This window comes from Oratosquilla oratoria, chromosome 44, assembly GCF_046742065.1.
Source record: "Oratosquilla oratoria isolate Oo_2021 chromosome 44, ASM4674206v1, whole genome shotgun sequence".
Taxonomy (NCBI): domain Eukaryota; kingdom Metazoa; phylum Arthropoda; class Malacostraca; order Stomatopoda; family Squillidae; genus Oratosquilla; species Oratosquilla oratoria.
In genome coordinates this window covers 18,443,229-18,466,497 of record NC_134820.1, presented here as the reverse complement: position 1 = coordinate 18,466,497, position 23,269 = coordinate 18,443,229, and the positions used below count along the sequence as shown (strand labels likewise).

The window sequence follows — 23,269 nt, the reverse complement described above, 5'->3', positions numbered from 1 at the left end:
GGCAGGCAAGAACTCTAACCACAGCACCACGAGGTGTGTGTGTGTGTGTGTGTGTGTGTGTGTGTGTGTGTGTGTGTGTGTGTGGTGTATACTGTATCACATGGTCTATGGCAGAGTTCTGAAGAGCCATGGAAGGGGCAAGACTAAGCTTGGAGGAAACGATGAGCTCGAGAAGTCGGGAAAACACACACACACACACACACACACACACACACACACACACACACACACGCACCACCTCTTTCCAAATTAACATACGAACAAAGATTATCCAAATTGGAACTACCAACACTGGAGCAGAGAAGAGAAAGAGGTTATCTGCTGACTATCTATAGAATCATGAAAAAAATGGAAATCTTTGATAGGAATGATTTACTAAAAAATGACAATGGAAAACAAGAGGTTATGAAAAGAAACTCAAAAAGGATAACTATAGAAGAGATCTGAAAAAATAGCTTCCCACAGAGTGCTGGATATCTGGAATAATTTAGATAAAGAAACAGTGTGTGCAAACTATTCAAGATAAAAAAAAAAAAAAAAAAAAAAATTGATGTTGAAAGATTTAAAGACGGGACCCCACGAGCATAGCTCCCCTTCCCGTAAAATACAACTAGGTAAATACACACACCTTCACTCGAAAAACTCAGCCATGAGAGGTGCTGGCGCTCTTGGGGCAAATGAAGCTTCTGTCAATGGAGTCGACAACAATACGAATGTGGAGCATCCTGGAACCCTCTAAGGGATTTTGTTTTTACGAAAATATTTTTGAGGCGATTCCCCCCTTTGCAAAGTCGATTTGAAAGAATATGCCAATATATGTGTGTGTGTGTGTGTGTGTGTGTGTGTGTGTGTGTGTGTGTGTGTGTGTGTGTGTGTGTGTGTGTGTGTGTGTGTGTGTGTGTGCATGTGTGTGTGTGTGTGTGTGTGTGTGTGTGTGTGTGTGTGTGTGTGTGTGTGTGTGTGTGTGTGTGTACGTGATTCACCACTGTCTTGGACCACGTGTTGGACTCGTCATCGACATACGTTACCCTCTCGGATGAGAGCAGAGCTTATATGTATGCGTGCGTTTGTGCGCGCGCGCGCGCCCTCCTTTCCAGACTGCTATTAGCTGGAATCAATAGCGTGTTTATACTCAAGAATATTTATGCATTTCGTATACTGCAAGGGAGAATAGGGGACGAGGGACGAAGGGGAAGCATGTACGGAAGTTCGAATCCTTTATTGCATAATATGAACGAGTACAAGAAGAAGACGAAGACGTCGGGAAGGGAACGGAAGAGGAGGAGGAGGAGGAGGAGGAAGAGGAGGTTGAGGAGGAGGAGGAGGAGAGATGAAATGGAGAACATGATGATAAAGGTAACATGAAAAGAAATGACGATGATGGTTTGAACAGAAAGGGAATGGAATTGAGAGAGGGAAAGGAAATGAGGAAATGAGAAAAAGAGAGTAGAAGGAGACATGATGAACATGTCGGAGAAATAAGAGAGAGGAGGGCGAAGGGAGGAGAGAGAGAGAGAGAGGGAGAGAGGAAGTGAGGAAGAGGAGGAGTGAAGAGGGGGGAGGGAGGATGGGGAGGGTAGGTGGTGGGAGGGGAGGGTAGGGAGAGAGGAGAGGGGAAGGGGGGGAGGGGGAGGTAGGAGGGGGAGGAAGGAGGGAGAGGAAGAGATATGGGAAAAATCGGATCGGAGGCGGGACAAAAGAGGGACGACGAGGCCGGGAGGAGGAGGAGGAGGAGGAGGAGAAAGAGGTAGGAGGAACAGGAGAAGATTAGGGAGAGGTAGGAAGCGGTAGAGGAGAAGAACTAGAGGAAGAGGATGAGAAGAGGAAAAGGAAGATGAGGAAAAGAGGAAAAGGAAGATGAGGAAAAGAGGAAAAGGAAGGAGGAAGAGGAGAAGGCGAGGAGAAGGGGAGGAGGAGGGGGAGGAGTAGAAGAGGGAGAGAAGGGGAGGAGGAGGCGGAGAAGGGGAGGAGGAGGGGGAGAAGGGGAAAAGGAGGTGAGGAGGAGGAAGAAGAGAAGGGGAGGAGGAGGGAGCGGAGGTGGAGGAGGAAGAAGAGGACGAGGAAAAGGAGGAAGAAGAAGACGAAGAAGGTGAAGGAGGAGGAGGAGGAGGAAAAGGATGAGGAAGAAGAGGAAGAATGTGAAGGAGTAATAGGAGGATGCACAGTAACATGTCAAAAAACAGCGGGTGGTAGAGCGAGATGTGAGGAGGAGGAGGAGGAGGAGGAGGAGGAGGAGGAGGAGGAGGAGAAAGATGATGAGGAGGAGGAGTAAGAGTAGGAGCAAAAGGACGCCAATTTACGCAAAATATCAAGTTATTTTTTTTTGTTTCATCTATTCTCTATTTTCTATTTTCAAGAACATCACATCTTCCCCACACATACCTTACATAATGTTAATATATAAAAAAATCCTGGTACCTCCAAAAACCAGACTCCTTTGAAGGATCTCAAGGACTACAACGAACCCTGGGGCAGGATTGAAGGGAGAGGGAGACGGCGAGGGAGAGGGAGAGGGAGAGGGAGAGGGGGAGGGAGAAGAGGGAGAGGGAGAGGGGGAGAGAGAAGAGGGAGAGGGAGAGGGGGAGAGAGAAGAGGGAGAGGGAGAGGGGGAGGGAGAAGAGGGGGAGGGAGAGGGAGAGGGAGAGGGAGAGGGCGAGGGGGAGGGAGAAGAGGGAGAGGAAAGGGGGAGGTAAAGTATGGGTGAAAGGGAGGAGTGAGGAGAGGAGTGAGAAGGACGAGAAGAAAACAAATGGAAGAGGAGGGGGTTGAGTTAGATGGAAGAGGATGCTGGGGGTAGTGAGATGAGTGGAGGAAGAGGGAGGAGGAGGAAGAGGAGGAAGAGGGAGGAGGAGGAGGAGGAGTAGGTGGTCAGGAGATAGAGTAGCTGGAGGATGTAGTGGAAAAAATGGAGATTTGGGATAAGAAGAGGTGGTAGGAGACATTTGGTGGAAGAGGTGGAGTGAGGTGAGTGGAGGAAGAGGGAGGAGGAGGAGGAGGAGGAGGTGGCCAGGAGGTAGAGGTGGAGCAGCTGGAGGAGGTGGAGGAAAAAATGGAGGTGTGGGATAAGAAGAGAAGGTGGTAGGAGACATTTAGTGGAGGAGGAGGAGGAGGAGGAGGAGGTGCAGGATGAGGAAGAGAGGGGGCAGTAGGTATAGAAGGTGGAGAAGAGGGAGGAGGAGGAGGGTAAGAAGAAGGAGGTCGTAGAAGATATCAGGAGGAAGATGAGAATGAGGAGGATGGATGGAAGAGGAGGAGGAGAAGTGAGAAAGGGGAGTGGTAGGGTAAGAGGAGAAGGTAGGAGATATTGGGAGGAAAAGGAGGAGGAGGAGGAGGAGGAGGAAGAGGAAAAGGAGGAGGAGGAGGAGGAGGAGGAGGAGGAGGAGGATGGGGGGTGGATGGATGAAAGAGGAGGGGGAGCAGGAGTAGGTGCTAAAGAGGGAGTGGTAGGGTAAGAGGAGAAGGCATAAGATATCGGGAGGAAGAGATGGAGGAGGATGCGAGGAGGAGGAGGAGGAAAAGGGGGAAAAGGAGGAGGAGAATAGATACGGAGGCGGAATAGGGGGTGGATATGGAGGCGGAGGAGGGGAAGAGGAAGAGGAGGAAGTGAGGATGGAGGAGGAGGAGGAGGAGGAGTAGGAGGAAGAGGAGAGGTATGTTAAGAAGAGGGAAGTGTAAATAAGGCGGACTCTGTAACAACATGACGCGGAATCTCCCATAGACACATCTCACGAAATCCTTTAAGAAAACTGTTTCAAAACCGTTTCAAAACAGAAAACGGTTTCAAGACGGAAAACCATTTCAAAGACTTCTACATAATTTTGCTTATCAAATACTTATTATCTTTCAGACTTTTGAGTTACTGTGATTTCTGGAATTACATGGGAAAACCAGAGCGAATTGGAGGAACTGGAGGGCGTGGTGATGGGGGGTGGGGGAGGAGGAGGAGGAGGAGGAAGAGGAGGAGAGGGAGGAGGAGGAGGAGGAGGAGGAGGAGAGGGAGGAGGAGGAGGAGGAGAGAGAGAAGGAGGAGGAAGTAGGGGGAAGACGTACACTATAAATACATTACTGTATGTATGTATACGTGTATGTATGTGCGTAAGTGTGTACGATAAAATACTTACGCCGGGGAGTGTCTAACAGTTCTCAGTTTTGCTTTGCGTGCTGGAAGGCCCAAGAATGTGGTAGTCACCGACTGCTGATAAACGCCAAACCGGATGCAAGCACGCACGCACGCACGCACACACACACACACGCACACACATACATGCACGCACACACACACAGTTTGCATAAGTAGTGGCTAACGTCGTGACCTCTCACGTAGAAGGTCCGAAACCGAATCCAGCTTAGGGCTTGATAGATTCACTAATATTGTAAGCTGCAACTGCCCCCCTTGAGCAAGGAAATACAGAGAGAGAGAGAGAGAGAGAGAGAGAGAGAGAGAGAGAGAGAGAGAGAGAGAGAGAGAGAGAGAGAGAGAGAGAGAGCAAGGTCACACTACCCATAGGTCGGCCTATATACAAGATCCGAGATCTCATCTGGGAGAGGAATACCTGTCGATCACGAGTCCAGCACGTAATCTAAGACCATGTGGAATAGTACAACACAAGCACACACACACACACACACACACACACACACACACACACACGGAGAGTTTGGGGGGGGTGTGCGTGTAATGTCACATCATTACCCAAAGATCGGTCATATATGAGCTCTCTTCCGGGAGGGAAATGGTTGTCGATCACGAGTCCTACACATGATACAAGACCATGGTGAATCACACATTGGCAACAATAAGTCCTCTTTTTCCAGAGGATGTCTTTTAATATATTCACGACTGTGGCGAGACTAGGGGGGAAGTCGGGACCAATCTCCCCGTCACACCGATGGTACATCACCCTCATGGCCCAGTTATTAGAGTCGTCATTGGGGAAACATAACGATCCTAAACACATCATCAGGGCGAGACATTCGGAAACACAAAATTGCACTCTTTACACGACGTTCCATACATTATTAGGAATCGAACTTATGCCCGCCATACTACACATTCGAATGTCCGTGCCTCTATGGACATATATATATATATATATATATATATATATATATATATATATATATATATATATATATATATATATGACGTGAGTGTAGGAAACACAGGAGTCTAAGTCTGAGTTTATTCCTGACTAGTGTCGCGTGGAGGATTTTTCAAAGGAAACTAGTCAGGAATAAGCTCAGACTTAAACTCCTGGGTTTCGTACTCCACTTACGTCAACCTGTCAGATTGTCTCAAAATATTATATATATATATATATATATATATATATATATATATATTATATATATATATAATGCAATAAAACCCTAGGAACGTGTGTTTTATAAATATAAGGTAACCTCTTTAAAAAATAATCTACACTGAAGATGTAATATACGAAAACGCTCTGCTCCGTTTGATTAATTTCTAAGGTGGTTACCTTGCATGCAATATTATATATATATATATATATATATATATATATATATATATATATACATATAAATATATATATATATATATATATATATATATATATATATATAAATATACATATATATATTATATATATATACATAAGACATCAGATAATGACTCGACTAATACCGCTTCTCCTCAAGGTCTCCCAAGCACCCACACCATACAGCATCCAGTCCCCTCGACCCGCTCCCAGCATCCACGATCTCATCCGACCACGACAGTCCCACCGTTCCATACAAACATCGTATTCCCATCACCCTCACACGCACGGTAACCAAAACTCCGAACTGCTGAGATCGGTGGAGCACACAGTGTCTCGAGGAACTTCCCTACCTTTCAAGGAACACTTCGGGAACTGTCTTCGGGAGCTACCGGGGCCTACCTCGACTCCCTCCACGCGGGACTTCGACTGTGGGTAAAATGCCCCGGCTGGGGGGCGGCCGAGGTCTGTCTGGAGGCGAGGGGGTGGAACCAACCCGTCAACCCACCTGGATGTGTCCGTGTGCCCGCGTGTGTGTGTGATTCACCATGGTCTTGGATCACGTGCTGGACTCGTGATCGACAGCTACTTCCCTCCCGGATGAGAGCTCAGAGCTCATGTATGATCGATCTATGGATCTGTGACCTGATACGCACACACAGCCCCCCGCCCACGAGTTGGAGTAACGGCTGGCACCGCAGATACTAAAATTATTTCAGCCCTAACCGGGATTTGAACTCGGACCGCCGAGTTAGCAGTTGCGAACGCTACCACTGCGCCGTGTGTGTGTGTGTGCGTGTGTGTGTGTGTGTGTGTGTGTGTGCGCGCGAGCGCGTGCGTCCTTGTGCGTGCATGTGTCCGTGTGGGCCTAATAGTGCATTTACCTAACTGTAGTACACAGAAAAGGAGTAACACTCGTGGGACCCCGTCTGCTACTCTCCAATTATGCAAGATTCCAACTTGGATCCTTAATTTCCAAATGTCATATGTAAATTTTAAATACGATTCGATTCCCGCACGGGTTATGTCACATTCCAAGTTACTCCAAGTCTTTATGCATCTACATGGAAAATTGCATGTTACATGGAGTTACATGGGCAAGCGAAGAGCAACAAAGAGACCTATTGGTCCTTACATGGGCGTTCTGGCACGTAACCTATTATTATCATTACTATTACATCTATTATTATAATTCTTATTCTATCTAGAAGCAAGTAATTCTAGTCGGGGATTTGTAATTAATTAAATGTCTAGACTTTTTTTGAATACCTCTACAGTGGAATAACTAATGGCATTGGGTGGTAGACCATCCCATATACATTAACAACGTCTGTTTGAAATCGTTTTCCTAAAATCTTGCATCCATCACTCCTAGTTGCGTCGGAGGTGTCAATTTTGAAAGGTTTTTCCACATCCATGTTTTCAATTCCATTGACAATTTTGAATTGATCTCTCATTTTCCGTTTCGAGAGACTAAACTAAATTAGTTCCTTTAAGCTTTCTTCGTACGGATTGTTCCGCAACCTACACTCAAAAGTTCTACATATAAATCAATTATCTATTCGCAGTTTAAATGATCCCCGAGCACTGCTTCATTAGTTTGAGATCACAACACCGAAGTCTTTCTTGTTCTACACTTGCCAGTTGTACGCCATTCATCGTACAGTTGGCCTGGTCAATACTATTACCAATGCGAAGTACTTTACATTACCTATTTTGAAAAACATTTGGGAATTTTCGGCCCACTCATATAGTGTTCATATAATTTTGTAATTATTTTTGTGTTATGGATACCATTTTATTTGCAATTTTGGTATCATCCACGTATTTGGATAATTTACACTTTATATTCTCATATAGGTCACAAATGTATATCAGAAAGAGTACAGGACCTAGGACTGAGCCCTGAGGCACTCCACTTGATACACAATACCAGTCTGAGCATTTTCCATTCAGAACAACACATTGCCTACGATCAGATAGCCATTCAGACTTCCACTGATGAATGTGACTTTCTATACCATAAGATTCTACTTAGTAACCTTTTATGAGTGACTTTATCGAAAAGAAATGGAAGTCGAGGTATATACAGTTAACTGTCCTCCCTTTGTGCATTCCGTAAATATCATGTAAGAAGTCGAGAAGGTTTGTCAGACACGAGCGCTTATTACGGAAATAATATTGTGAATTTATAATATTGTTTTTCTCCAAGAATTCCACATTTTTCACTCTCAGGATAGACTCCATTAGTTTACAGGGAACTGATATAAGGTCAATAGGCCAATAATCACCAGGATTGGATTTGTCACCCTTTTTGAATAAGGGCACAACATTTACTAGTTTTCACCCTTGTACAACTATATTGTAAAGATAGGTTAAAAATCACATTGAATGGATTGCAGATTCATTCTTTAACTTCCTTGCGTATTCCTGGGTAAATTTTGTCTGGTCCGGGTGATTGATATATTTTCAGTTTATCTATAACGTGCATCACATCACGCTCTGCAATATCATTGCCAAGTAGGCGTGTGGATACTGACTGTCCTGGAGGGACTGGCTGGTGTGTGTGCGAGATTTACTATGGTCTTGGATCACGTGTTAGACTCGTGATCGACAGCTATTATCCTCCCGGAAGAGAGCTCAGGGCTCATATAGACCGATCTATGGGTACTGCTGTGACCTTACACGTACACCTCCCACCAGCTCCCCGCCCACGTGTGTGTGTGTGTGTGTGTGTGTGTGTGTGTGTGTGTGTGTGTGTCCTTACCTAATTCTACTACACAGGATAAGAGCTATACCCGCGAAATCACATCTTCTGTACCATACCAGTGCATCTATATGGAATGTTACATTTATCAATATCACCTCAGACAAACCTTATCTCATTCAGTGCACTTCCGTGCCCTCTGCTATTTCTTTCGACCCACAATACGAAGACTTCCTAGTCGATGATGTCCATTCATCTCATTGTTCTGAACATTACTATCGCATCATTTTTTTTTTTTTTTTTGTCTTCTTAAGTTGGCATTTCCATCATGGTCTAAATTTACTCGTTTGTTTTGTCAGATTGGCCTGGGGCAAATCAGGTTCCTGTCCTTCGAATTACGTTGCTATATAATATTTCCGTTTGTGTGGTGGAGATCACATGACTGCAGCATACTCTAGTCTGGGGCGTATCAGATTTTTTTTTTTTTTTTTTTTTTTTTCTTCTTCTTAAGTTGGCATTTCCATCATGGCCTTTACTCGTTTGTTTTGTCAGATTGGCCTGGGGCAAATCAGGTTCCTGTCCTTCGAATTACGTTGCTATATAATATTCCCGTCTGTGTGGTGGAGATCACATGACTGCAGCATACTCTAGTCTGGGGCGTATCAGATTTTTTTTTTTTTTTTTTTTGCATATCCTTGATGGTGGCGTATTGGGAGGAGTACTGGTCTCATATTTTCCTTCTCGTGGGTTCCAGTCCAGCGCTTTTTCTCCTATTCCCAGCAGTGGCGGTTACCTGTCCTAACATTCTAAGGAGCATCTAACTGAACTAACGTGAAAGCTTCTGCTGCAGCAATGCAGCACCTCCTGGCATATGCTCCTTACCAACACCGCCTCCATATAATGAAATGGAAGTCTATTTGCCAACAAATAAGTTTCTTCAATATTACAATACATATATATATATATATATATATATATATATATATATATTATACATATAAGTAAGTGACAAATATAGAGGATATGGCAAAATGAGAAGTTAAGGCTAGAGTAGCGAGTTTATTCAGAACCAAACGTTTCGACCTCTAGGGTGGACTGAAAACAGAAGAATAAAAATCCGTCACAATGAAAACTGTTGACGGGTTTTGATTCTTCTGTTTTCAGTCGACTGAGGAAGACCCTAGAGGTCAAAACGTCTGGTTCTGAATAAACTCGCTACTCTAGCCTTAACTTTTCATTTTGCCACCTCACACACACACACACACACACACACACACACACACACACACATATATATATATATATATATATATATATATATATATATATATATATATATATATTCATTCGGTAAGAATTCTCCATAACCGTATTCCCCAAGTGTTACGTTGAAATTAGTTTCCCAAGCCCATTTCCGTCCCCATCTATATTTCCTTACCTCCTCTCCATCATTCACGTCCCTCAGTCTTGTGCTCCTGGCATCGTCACGAAACACATTGTTCTAACTGTTCCATCCACTATAACATTAACGTTGAACAAAAACTGGTTTGTGTGTGTGTGTGTGTGTGCGTGCGTGTGTGTGTGTGTGTGTGTGTGTGTGTGTGTGTGTGTGTGTGTGTGTGTGTGTGTGTGTGTGTGTGTGTATGATTCACCATGGTCTTGTAGGACACGTGATCGACAGCTATTACCCTCCCGAATGAGAGCTCAGAGCTCATATATGATCGATCTATAGGTAATGTTGTGACCTTATACACATACAAATCCTCGCCCACGAATTGGAGTAACGGTTCGCAGCGCAGCGATACTGAAATTACTTCATCCATGAGTGGGATTCGAACTCGGACCGCTGGAGTAGCGACTGTGACACTGCGCCGTCGAGCCGTATGTGTATCGAGCCGCACGCGCGCGCGCGCGCCAACGTGTGACCAAGTGCACGTGATTCACTATAATTTTACATCACGTGCTGGACTCGTGATCGACAGCTCTTATCCGGGGAGATAAGAGTTCAGAATTCGCATACAGACCAATCTGTTTGGGGAAATGTGATCTAACACATCACATCCCCTTGATCAAGGGGGACAGTAATGACTTGCATTATCAGTGGAGTTTCCGCGGCGACAGCGGGGCGCGACTTCGGACATCCCGCGCCTAGACGCTAGCAACCACACTTCCACACATCATGTATGAGCAAGTGCATGTGTACGAACAAGTGTGTGTGTGATTCATCATGGATTTGAATCACGTGTTGGACTCATGACCGACAGCTATTTCCCTCCCGGTAGAGAGCTCAGAGCTCATGTATGACCGATCTATGGGTAATCCTGTGACTTTACACGCACTCACACATCCAATTCCCCGCCCACGAGAGTTGGAGTAACGACTTGCAGCGCAGCGATACTAATATTATTTCAGCCCTGGGCGGGATTCGAACCCGGACTGCCGTAGTAGCAATTGCGAACGCTACCACTGTACCGTCAAGTCGTGTGTGTGTGCGCGCGCGCACTCCTGCATGCGCTTGTGTTCCCCTGTTTTGCAGGACCAAGTTTTTACTTGTCATCCTGTCCCATTGAGGGACTCGTTTATCAGCGTCCTTGTTCGTAACCTTTCAATCATTGCATCACACTGCATACTGAGCAGACATCACCTGACAACACGTTCAGCCCGAGGTGAAACATCTAATTTATTTCCCCTTTTTTTCTTCTTTATTTCACTCAGTAGTCTGTCGATTCCATGATACTTGTGGGTTACTTTGTTCATTATCATTTTCCCTTCTATGCAATTCTACATTGTGATCAAGTCACCCCTCTCCCTTCTTTCCCACCATGTTATCAATCCCTCGGTAGATCCAGGATCAGTTTCCATTCCTTTGTGTCCTGGGCTATCGCCTGAATAAAAGCAAGGGAGTTCGGTAAATGATGCAACAGTGCACAGCTGCACTCCTCCTCTTCCTCCAATCCTGCAAATTACACCTAGCAAGTTCCTGGTACATGAAGGCAATTTCCAAGCAGATGCAATCTGTCTGACACAAGTACCCCATGTGGTGTTCAAGAAAACTCGTCCACTGTGGATCATCTTGCAGATTACTCAGCAAGCCTACAGCTAGTTAGAATAAAGTCTCTAAAGTGTAACAACAGCATGTGGGTTGTTGTCGTCATTCTTTAGACTGTCTGGCCAAGCAGTCCTGTTTCACTGAGGAATGCCGCAGCTGAAACTGGGTTTTCCCGCAAATCCTTTATTGTGTCATTGGTATGCATGATTGTGTACAATGCAGTCTCCCATAATGTGTAGTATAGTTTAGGGCAGTGTTGTCCAAACTGGTTCCACGTATCCCCAGGGGTACACAACACAGATCATAAGGATGCATGAACAAAATAAGAATACACATACACACAAAAGAAACACCCCATGTTCTATGACTGCAAAGAGAGAGGGAACAGAGGGATGGGTATGTGAACAAACAAGGAACACATACACACATAATTAATATATTATTTGCATTATCTTAAATAAAACTGAGTCTGTTCAACCATGGTGGGCAGGGGGGTATGTACCAGTAAGAGAAAAAATAAAGGGTATAATAGGCGAAAATGTTTGGAGAACACAGGTTTAGGGTGAAGTGCTACATCCTGGATAGTTATCTGTGATGTGGTCATCCAGCTTCTTCTGGTAACATACAACGGCTGAATGGTGGCTGCATTGCAGTCTGGCCAGGTAAACTTTGTCCTCTTGGGGGAGAGAGGATTCAGAGGGATGGATATCTGGGTATCTGGTATTCAGCAAGGGCTTCTTGTGGCAGTTTGGCTAAGAGTTGGAGGCCAAACTCCCACAAGAAGCCCTTACCACTCCTGTGGGTAGCACAGATCCCTGGGAGCGGCTTCAATTAACCAGGCAAGTGGCAAACCAAATAGGTTCACATGGATGCTCTGATCCCATTCATGCCAGTACCAACTCATTATCTGATGGAAATAGGCATGAATTGGTTTACATATAGGGTGGTCAACAAATGGATTAGACTTAGTAACCATGTAGTGAGCACTAACTATCAGTTGTCTTAAGAAATGGTTAGACAACTTTATGGATGGGGATGACAGGTGTTAATGGACATGGAACTGCCTAGTGTAGCTCTTATGGTCTCTTGCAGTCTCCTTCATTCTTATGTTCTTAATACTATCACTTGGCATTATAATATACAATTGCAGTAGGTCCGTTCTCTACCACAGTCTGTTGTAGGAAACTGTTCCAGAACAATATGGTCAAGTACCGAAAGTAATTACTGATCTGCTGGATACAGTTATACCAGGGTGACATTTTCCCACAAAAATTTGAATATTGCATCTCAGCTCTGTTCAGGTTGGTTGAGAACTGATATTTGGGCTGCAGGAGCAAAAAATTTTCTTTCTTTTTTCTGGGGGGAGGGGGGGGGATTGAGACCTGATTTGTTCAACTTGCGAGACCCTCAAGAACCTATAATCTACTGTATTTTTTCTAGACATACTGATGCAACATACACCAAAGACTGGGCCATCACATTATTCTCCAAAGCTTTACATACATACTGTAAATATTTTATATTATATACATATATATATATATATATACATATATATATATATATATATATATATATATATATATATATACACACAGTGAGTCCTCATTATACGGTACATATGCGTTCCTGAAAACCTTACCGCAAATTTAAATTACCGTATACCGAACCCAAGTTTCAACATATCTTCTCCCTGCTCTTTCCTCTTCAAAATATCTAATTTTACCTCCAAAACATGAGCAGATACCGTATCAGTGAATTTTTCTTACCATAACTAGATTCAATTATATTAATTTCCACACACCAAAACTGTGAATTTACCAGATAAACAAAAACCGTATAAGGAGGACTCACTCTATATATATATATATATATATATATATATATATATATATATACATACTTTTATTCTGGCATGTTTTCATTCATCTCTATTCCTCCCTCAGCTCAAAGAAACTAGTACAGTGAGTCCTTATACGGTAATTCTTTACCCAGTAAATTCACACTTACAGTATTTGGTAATTACTACCTTCGATTCTATTTACGGTAAGAAAAATTCACTGATACGGTATCCGCTAAATATTTTGAAGACGAAAGAGCAGGGAGAAGGTACTTCTGCCATATCCTATTATTACATGTTATAATGGGTTCAGTATACAGTAATTACAATTTGCAGTAAGGTTTTCAGGAATGCATATGTACCATATCACAAGGACTTACTGTATTTGGCTATAAAACCTACAGTTCTACTAGTTCCTTTATTTTCTTTATTGTGAGTGGAGTTCCTCAGGGTTTTGTTCTTGGACCTTCTCTTCATAGTATATCTCAATAAAATTTACTGTCAACTTTATCTAATGTCTCCAAATTTTTTGATAATACTATGGAAATGAATACTCAAATCAACAAGATATTCAAGGATATTTTCCCAAACTAGAGCAGCGATTCCCAAACTATGGGTCGCGACCCAAACATGGGTCGCAAAGTGTTCAAGAATGGGTCGCGAGACCTTGTTAGAAAAAAAAAAAATTCAAAGTATTTGTACCATTGTATTTTCATTTCATTGTGTTTTCAATAAAAGAAGACTTTTGAAATTGCTTTTTGATAATTGGGTCGCCACATCTTCACCAGATCTGGATTTGGGTCGCGGCCAAAAAAAGTTTGGGAACCACTGGAAGCAATGGTCTTAGAAATGGCTATTGAAATTTACCACTAGTGTTATGCATATAAGTAAAAAAATAATACTGGTATAAACGATGGAGAATGAATAGCCTCTTGTAATATCAGTAACAACTTCAAAGCTTCTATCCACAGATTTTCAGCCCCAAAGAGAGTAAATAGGATACTGGGATTGTTGGCACAATCTTTTGACTTTGCAAGTCCAGCCATCATCACCCAATTATAAAAAATCACTGGTGTTGTACCATCCCCAAATCTCATTAAAGACATTGACGAACTGGAAAGAGCACCAGCAAGCCACAAAACTCATCCGAAATAGGAAACAAAACATACAAAAACAACTTGACACATTTGCACCTATCCTTGAAAAATTGAGATTGAGATGGGACTTAATTAAACACAAGACTTTAAGTGTTTAAACAAAATTGATAACATAAACACTGGAAATATTTTCACACTAAGTACTTATAGGACAAAAAATAATGGCTTCAAGCTGTCATTCAGGATGTAGATTTACCAGTAACATAGAAGGTAAAAAAAAAAAAAAAAAAACTTTGCCAACCATGCTGCCAATGAATGAAGCACACTTCCAGCCAAGAATGCAATACAGTTTGAAGTTTTAAATTTTACTTGGATAACACCTGTATTTTTTTTTTATTTGACCTCACCATGGACCAAAAGGTCATCTACCATACGATTTGATTTAGAATTGTAATTCATTATAAATGAGAGGTGTGATGTTTTTTATTTTAAGAAGATTACCAAAAAATCATCTAAAAATTCATAAAGCCTAAATGGACACAGATGTCCAAATGAAAAATATTTCATATTATGTTACTGTTATGAATAACATGAATATACAAAGTGACAACAGAATAGCTTGCACAACTGAATTCGTTTACAGAGGTAAGAGAAATATACTCATCTTCAACAAGTAAATAAGCCATATCAAAATGAAGACTAAGATGAGGAATTCGACAAGGAAATCAAAAACAATTTTCAAATCCTATGAAATAATTAGGGTAGCACAAAGTTCATTCATTGCAATTCATTGGATACAATTAGTGAATCCACAGAGAGGGTAAAAAATATATACATATAAAAAATTAATTAATCAAAATAAAACATATATATACATTATACAGTATATACACATATTAAAATAGATTAAAAAATAATGGAGAAAATAAACAAGTGATCCAAGGAAGAGAAGGATTATGTGTATTAAAACTAGGAGGTATAAAAGGAAGTGGACAAGGATATCAATAAACGGCAGATATTTGAGAAGAGGAAAAGAAACGTGGACCATATAAAAGAAACTATTCATAAACGTAAATTCATTGAATAAGCCTGGTGCAGACTGGCTTTTGAGAGGTGAACAATGATTTCTTTGATAAACACGAAATAAAAAACAAAAGTAAACCAAACAGCAAGCCGAGTACCATTTATATTTATATTTTCCAGTGGATACCAAGTTTGTTAATCGCACAACCAATGGAATGGTATTGTAAACAGAGTGGTGGGACAATAAGTTATAGTTGACCACGAAGAAAAAAATAAACAAATAAAAACTAAAAATAAATACAAAAAATAAATATATAAATATATACATACATACATATACCAAGGCTTTTCCCCCTTACAAGGTAGCCAAAAAGTAAATATATAAATAAATAAATAAAAAAAAAAGTTGGTTCAACTCAATCCAATAAAATGCAGTAAAAGATCTAAGCAAATACATATACTCTATACAGTTTCTGACACATCAAAGGATCAATGAAGACAAAACTCCTACCTGCACTCTACTTTTTACAAACTGCTCAACTCTCTATTCTCAAGAATTGTAAAATGTGATTTTTATCTTATGGATCTCACTTGTACAACAAAAGGTTTCTGTTCCATAACTGTTTGTCAGCAATCTATACCATACTCAATAGCTTTTCATCTTGTGCCTTCACAGATGTATAAAAGCATATACCACTGTAAAAACAATGCAAGTATTTCTTGTTTACCATGGGTGGAACACAACACAGCACACAAAATGAATACCCACTACCAAGTTATTGTTAAATGAGTGGCTATAATCTAATAAATCAAGTCTTATACAGAGGAGCTACAGTACTTGATAATAGACACACACACACATTTATTATTATATATATATATATATATATATATATATATATATATGCACACATGGGGGAAAAATGCAAGAAATACAGTTGAAGTTAATAGATAGAGAGATCTTGGGCCCAGTCTGGAGACCAAGTGCCTGCCCCTCTGGGCTGCACCTCCCAATGGAGGTGAGGGGACTGATGGGTTTTCAAAATAGGCAGCTTCAATGTCCATCTTACAGGACCACCACATACAGGTACCTGTCACTGGTCCCTTTAAATCCATTAACAAAAAGACATAACCTTCCAGCTGAATAAGTTGTATGGTGTTAACCAAGACAAAATCTGTAAAGAGTATCACTATACTGAAGATGTTATAATTGTAAGCCTAATGGCTAATCTACTACCTAAGGTATGTATAATAAGTGGTCTTCGTGACCTTCAACCTATGTGGTAGATGGTCTTTCTGACTCATTATCTCCAAATGAAATCCTGTGTCAGTAGTCTTAAATATTAACATTAAACATTTTCATTTCTAAATCATCTGCCTTAAATATGAAAAAGTTGTTGCCTTGACTTTCACTGACTGGAAGCCCCACAATGGCTCCCAATGGTCCTTGGTCTTTCTGTTACATGTCTTTGGGAAGAAACTCTGGATTGCTGTCTTTGTAATAGCGATTGTTTTTATGACAGTGGCTTAAACAATACGAGGAAGCGGAAGAGTCCCTAGTTGTCAGCTTTTATGTGAGAAAGTACTATTGAAATATAAAGACAGATCTTGATCCTAGTCCCAAAAGCAAGTAACAGTCTCAACTATAGAGGGAAGCAAATAGGGTTGACAGGTTTTGAAAATGGGCAGCAGGTACCAATCACTGCTTCCTTCAATATGAACATAATCATTAATGTACACTTTTTGTGATACAGCCCACTATACAGAATACAAAGAGCACCTTATATCACACTGCCTACACTCACCCCTTCTACAGAGCAACAATGGAAATAAGCTTACATGCTTTTTTGTGTTATCCTCGGCAATAGTAACTATTTCAAACTATGTGTTCTTTTCATTATCTGCACTTCATTCATTGCCAAATAAACTTATTACTTATTATTATCTTCACTGAGCAATTTATGGCATGAAATAGTGGCTGTGACTCTCCTGCAGTAGAGAACTGGGACAAGAGATTGATCGACTTTCCACCATTTCTCATATTTTGTCACCGAAAAAAAAAGTTTTTGTTAGCACAAAGTGCAAGGCCGCTTTATAAACACACCAAAGCATGGCTAAATGGATTCTAATGTGCACTCAATTTCATCCTTTCTTACATTCCTAGTGCATACTTCTAATAACTTTTGCAAAACACTAGGTGGATGCGGCTAAGCACAAATAACGGAACAATTTGGTGCAGCACTACAGGCTCGACAGATTTCTACACATCCCCATCCTTTTAACGGATTACTTTTTTTAATACAATTGTACAATACCTACACTAACCTAATCATTAACCAAATCTCTAAATTCGTGGGCAAGAATTAGATATATCTGACTTAACTCATTGATGGCAGGGGCCATTCTAATATATTTTTACTAGCCACCCTCAGTGAATTTTATTCAGGTGTGGGAAACCCTCCCACCATTCAAGGTATACAACCTGTATTTATCAACTCGTAGGTGGTGAGAAATATTCTAAATATATTTATTTTGGCTGCCACCAGACATTCTTATTCAGCCGAGGTAACCCACATTCCTTCTCATCCTGTAGCTAGTAGAGAATATTCTTATATACTATTTTGGGCTCCAGTCAAGTTATCTTGTTCATCCGAGGGAAAGCCCTTCTACCGTGAAAGGCATACATCTAAATATCCTTGATATCGCAGTCTATATACATCCTCTAATAATTTATTGTGTAGTGTGTGTGTGTGTATATATATATATATATATATATCTTTTTTCAACCACATCAATTTTTTACTTTAATTCCATGTCATCACGATCAGGACTGACAAGGAGCTCAATGGAGACATATGCAGAAATTGATATGTAGTGAGGCCAAGAACTCAAACCCAGCTCAGACATAACAAGTGAACAGTGACTTAAAACACTGTGCTATAGATTAACATCTGTACACTGGGAACCATTCAATGTGTATGTGTATGTACAGTATGTATATATGTACGTATGTATATATATATATATATATTATATATACACACATATATGTATATACCAAGAGCTTTTTTTCCCCATTATAAAGGAGGTAGCCAAGTCAAAGGCATGCACCTACTCCCACCCATTCCACTCCCCTCCACCACCCTTTCCTCCCTCTTATCTTAGCTCCTTATGGATGACGGGTCATCCCTATATCCCGCCCACTGCCCTGGGTCAGATGCAATGTAGCAAAACACAGTACATCCACAGCAAGGTTGCTTCACTTATTCGGCGACCCTGCCCTCTCCATCCCCTCATGCAAAAAAAGAGAAGACGGGGAGAAATCCCTTTGGGCTGTGTCAAAATGGATTTGCACAAATGCACCTCCTACCCCCATCCCCCACCCCTCCCTTCCTTGCATAACCGTATCATCTATACACACCTACTCTCCACTCATCCCTATCTCCTGCCTTCTCCCTACCTTGCTCAACAGACATTCTCCTCTTGCTCAACTCCCTCTTCACTCCATCCAACCATCTCATCCTTGACGATCCCCTCAAATTCACTCCTTCTACCTCTACCTTCTACACCTTTTTACTTATCTTTCTCCACTCATTCTTTCCATGTGTCCAAACCATCCCAATACTCTTTCATTAGCCCCGTCTGTCACCTTTTTCACCCCAGCTCTCCTCCTCACCTTGTTTCTCACTCTATCCAACCTAGCAACCCTTATCATACTTCTATGACATTTCATTTTAAACACATTCAACCTTTCCTCTCTGCCTCTCTTAAATTCCATGTCTCTACCCCATACAAAGCCGTCGGCACAAACACCCCTTCATACAATCTCCTCTTCGCATCCTTTCCCAGATGCCTATTTCTCAAGACCCTTTTTAATCCCCCCGAGCATTTACTTGCTTCTCTCAATTTACAATTTACCTCTACCTCCACTCTTCCCTTTTCCACTGCATGCGACCCCAAATACCTAAAGCTATCCACCTCCTCCAGCCTCTCTCCTTTAACACTAACTTCCAACTCACTGCCATCCTCTTCCCTTGTACATCTCATTACCTTGCTTTTACCCACATTTACCTTTAACTTTCGCCTATCGCACACACACACATATATATATCTCTTTATATTACACAAATACACACACACAAACACATATTTTTGTTCAATGCTTAATCAGAGCCAAATATGCAATATATTCTAACCTTACTTAACCTAACCACCAAGTCTATCCCTCTATCCCTTAAGCCTAGAAGGGGCTGTCCTTCTACCTTTACTTAACCTTGCTAGCAAGGGGCTTTGATCCTGGACTGCCCTATCTGCTACACCCCAACAAAAAGTTGCACCTCCTGTCTCCCTATTGAGTTTTGCTGTCTATCTATAACTGAGACTTACGCCCCTACACTTCCTTCTTATTAGTCTTGCTGTCAAATCCTGGCTGAAAGCTAGGCCCCCCAACACCCCAAACCTAGCCTTCCTACTAGATCGTAACCAGGAGGGGGTAGAACCACAAGAAAACAATCACACAAATGGTGAATAACACTTTTCGCTGTCCTATCTGACACAAGGACAAGAGTGATTGGAGTTGTTGGGGTTGACTTATAGAAACAAAAATTACTACATAATTTCTTGTTATTTCCATAAAGAATAAGGAGTTTCTTTCTGTTTAATCAATACAAAAGCTATGACAAAATTATTGCCCTTGTAATTTCCTGAGTATCTCAAAACCTAATCAATGCATAATTACAATGTTGTCCTATTATCCTATTCATAAATTACAAAATATACCTCATATCCCAAAATATGAGTATTGTACTTTGATTACCACTGGAACAATCTATTTTTGGCAAATATCTTAAGTTTTATTCATTAATGTCGTGTGCAAAACCTCAACAGTACTCCAGTAGGCTTATATGACCCCAGTTCAATCAACCCAGGATAAATGTAGTAAAACCCTGCATATCTCACGTAAGACTACATTCCTGGAATACCAAATACCACATAGGAACTTAGGGTTGGGTACGAAAACATAATAATACCCTGCAGTGCCTGCACTATCATACATCAACAAACGCGGACGGAGGAAGCGTATGTAGGCGTTCAAAACAAAAAATTATCACTTGAATATCTCTGTAATTATACTTACCTATATCCACAACCTGGAAATCATCAGTCGATAGCCTTGTATCCAATGCCCAGTGTGGACTGTAGGAACTAAATGACTAGAATTGTTTCCCTACATCTAGTATTATAAATACATTTCGTCTCGGAGTACTATAACCGCCGCAGATCAGCTGTTCTGAGGACGAGTACTAGCAAAACATGGAAGGATATCGTCGTCGTCGATGTGCTGATTTTAGGATAACTTTTCAGTTAGCTTTTATCATCTTACTATTAAGTCTCATTTAAATTTAATTTCTTTCCATTTTTACATAATCAAATATATTTTTTTCATCTGCTCCTTGTCCTGTGTACAGTTTCTGCATTAAACCAGCTCAAACTTCACTGTCCTCTTAGTACTATTTCACCAGCAGTTCGCATTTCGTCCTACCTTGATATCGATTTCAGTATACCAAAATATGTTCTCATGCTTCGAGTTCATACATTTAACACACATGCTATTTTCATCTATAGGTAGTTTTTCAAGTTCAGGTAATTGTAGCGACGTGGTCCCAGCCATAAGATTTCTGTGCTGTGTGTAATCTATAATGTGCAGTGGTTCCACTTTTGACTTTATTGCCCATAGTCTGATTATGGTCTACCTTAAAAATCTCATAATTTAAGAAGTCCCTATATAAACTTTTGCTTAAAAGTGGTTATTATTGACAAACTTGGGAACTGTAACGTATTGAAACAGTGAAATTAGAACAATTAAAACAAATATATAATAATAACAATATATCAAATAACAATTAGATTATGTCAATGTTAGGTCCTTTATTGGAGAACTGAAAATAAACAAAGGAGAAATTTTATTGTATTTTCTGTCTGCATATTGATTTCCAATTGTCTGTCTTACTCGTGTACCTTGTTAGTTCTTGGGTCGACCTTGTGAGCATTTTCTTTGAAATTTTATCATAAAATGTTATTTCCTTGGTTATTTCAATTTCTTTACTATATGTTTACACAAAACAATAGAGGTAATGCCTGGTTTGTGATGCATCGTCCTCTCTTTTTATTACTGTATTTTCAATATATCTCTGTGTTCTTATGATTACTAGTTATCAAATAAATGTAGCAGGTTTTATTTCCCCTCGGTTATACGCATAATTTCCGGCGCATACGAAACTTTCATGTGTAAACAATTGGATTTGGTAAACTTAGGTATCACAATTCATAGTGGACCAGAATTATACAAGACCGTGAAAGACAAAGCAAAGCGTGAAAATTTCATATCATCAGTAGCAACCGTTGTAAGATTAATGAAGTAAATAAAATTACTTGTCTTTATTTTTAGTTTGGTTATAATAACCTTGTTATTTATATGCACCAATGGCCAATGCTAGTCGTCGCAACTTGGCGCGTCCTCACGAAAGCATGAGGCGAAGGTAGCAAATGTTAGTCTGCAATTGTGCAATACGAGTATCTTAACTTTAACTCTAACAACAATTTGAATGTATATTAGACTATACATAAAGAGAGTATAGTTAAATATCCACGATATAAAGTAATTCGTTCAAAAACAGGAGGTAATAATGTTCTTCGGAGCATATGCCGGGCGGAGGTGAGACGGGTATCGCTTTATTCACACGCCATATCCAATACCCCACGATTTCTTCGAATCCCATACAGACACCCTTTTCATTACAAACAGCTCTTAGCAGGATTGCTCGACGTGCACTGGCTATGAGTTCTATGGACGTCCCCTTCATCTTTTTGTGATTGGTATCAACATCAGGCAAGCGTTTCACGTGCCCATAATGCCCAAGTTGACGTTCACCAGCTATGTTGGTAACAGGTTTTGACTGAACTTCACGGAGCATCGATTTGATACATATTCATTCCAACGATACCCCATGATTCTCAGAAGGTATTTGGTAATTATAAACACCCAGGCGCCTTTTCAAGTCAAATTCTTCGAATTAACATCATTAGGCCTAAAAAGTCCACAGGAAAAGTACAGTAGTGGTTTCTTCTCACGCGTTAGTTCACATCTTAGAGAAAAAAAGTCTATCATGCAATTGCACTATCTAACATGGTGTTGTTTTCTTAATCTTCTTGCAACTGATAGAACATTTTCATTGGTATTCTTAAAAAGATCTTTCCTTATATAAATCTTGTATAAATCCTTGGAAGGGGAATATTCATATAAGTAAAAAAGATAAATAAATAAGAATACCACCGTAAGAATCTTATGGTGCTATGTAAATATATAATATATAATATATAATATATATATATATATATATTTCCCTTACAAGGATTTATATAAGATTTATAAAAAAACTTCAGAATACCACCGTTTATTCATTTGAATTTAGAAAGGATCCTACTAATGAAAAGGATAAGTGTTCAGTCTTTACTATCCACTGCAGGACTATCGTTCTATCCTCTTTAAGACGATACAACCTCTTTGCCCTACAGTACTTTAATTAGGCTTGGTAAAGTTGGATGGATAGAGTAAATGGCCGATTGTAAATGAAATATGAAACGAGTATACTTGGCTCAACCATACTAGAGTTCACCACGGTCTTGAACCACGTGTTGGACTCGTGATTGTCATCTATTACACTTCCAGATGAGAGCTCATACATGACCCGGGTAATGCTGTGACCTCTCTCTCTCTCTCTCTCTCTCTCTCTTTCATACACACACACACACACACACATTGGTAGAGTTCCAAGCCGCCACTACGGCGGTCCTGGTTCGAATCTCGCCCAGGACTGAAATAATTTCAGTATCGCTGCGCTACAAGTCGTTACTCTAACTCTCGTGAGAGGGGAGTTGAATGTGTGTGTGTGCTTGTAAGGTCACAGCATTACCCATAGATCGGTCATATATGAGCTTTGAGCTCTCCTCCGAGAGGGAAATAGCTGTCGATCACGAGTCCAACAAGTG

The 23,269-nt window shown here is 40.8% G+C and overlaps 1 protein-coding gene across 4 annotated transcripts in view; it reads right to left on the bottom strand.

Annotated features, from left to right (window-relative positions):
• Positions 1-23,269, bottom strand: part of LOC143022399 (sodium/hydrogen exchanger 9B2-like) — a 607,113-nt gene that overhangs the window by 48,380 nt on the left and 535,464 nt on the right. Inside the window, exon 1 of one of the 4 annotated variants that reach the window (XM_076180564.1) lies at positions 20,358-20,529. The exons of 1 other annotated variant lie outside the window; for it this stretch is intronic. The gene's annotated coding sequence lies outside the window, so the exon portion shown is untranslated. Of the gene's footprint in view, positions 1-5,857; positions 5,952-20,357; positions 20,530-23,269 lie in introns of those variants that run through there. 2 more of the 4 variants (XM_076180567.1, XM_076180565.1) reach the window with 2 other exon arrangements.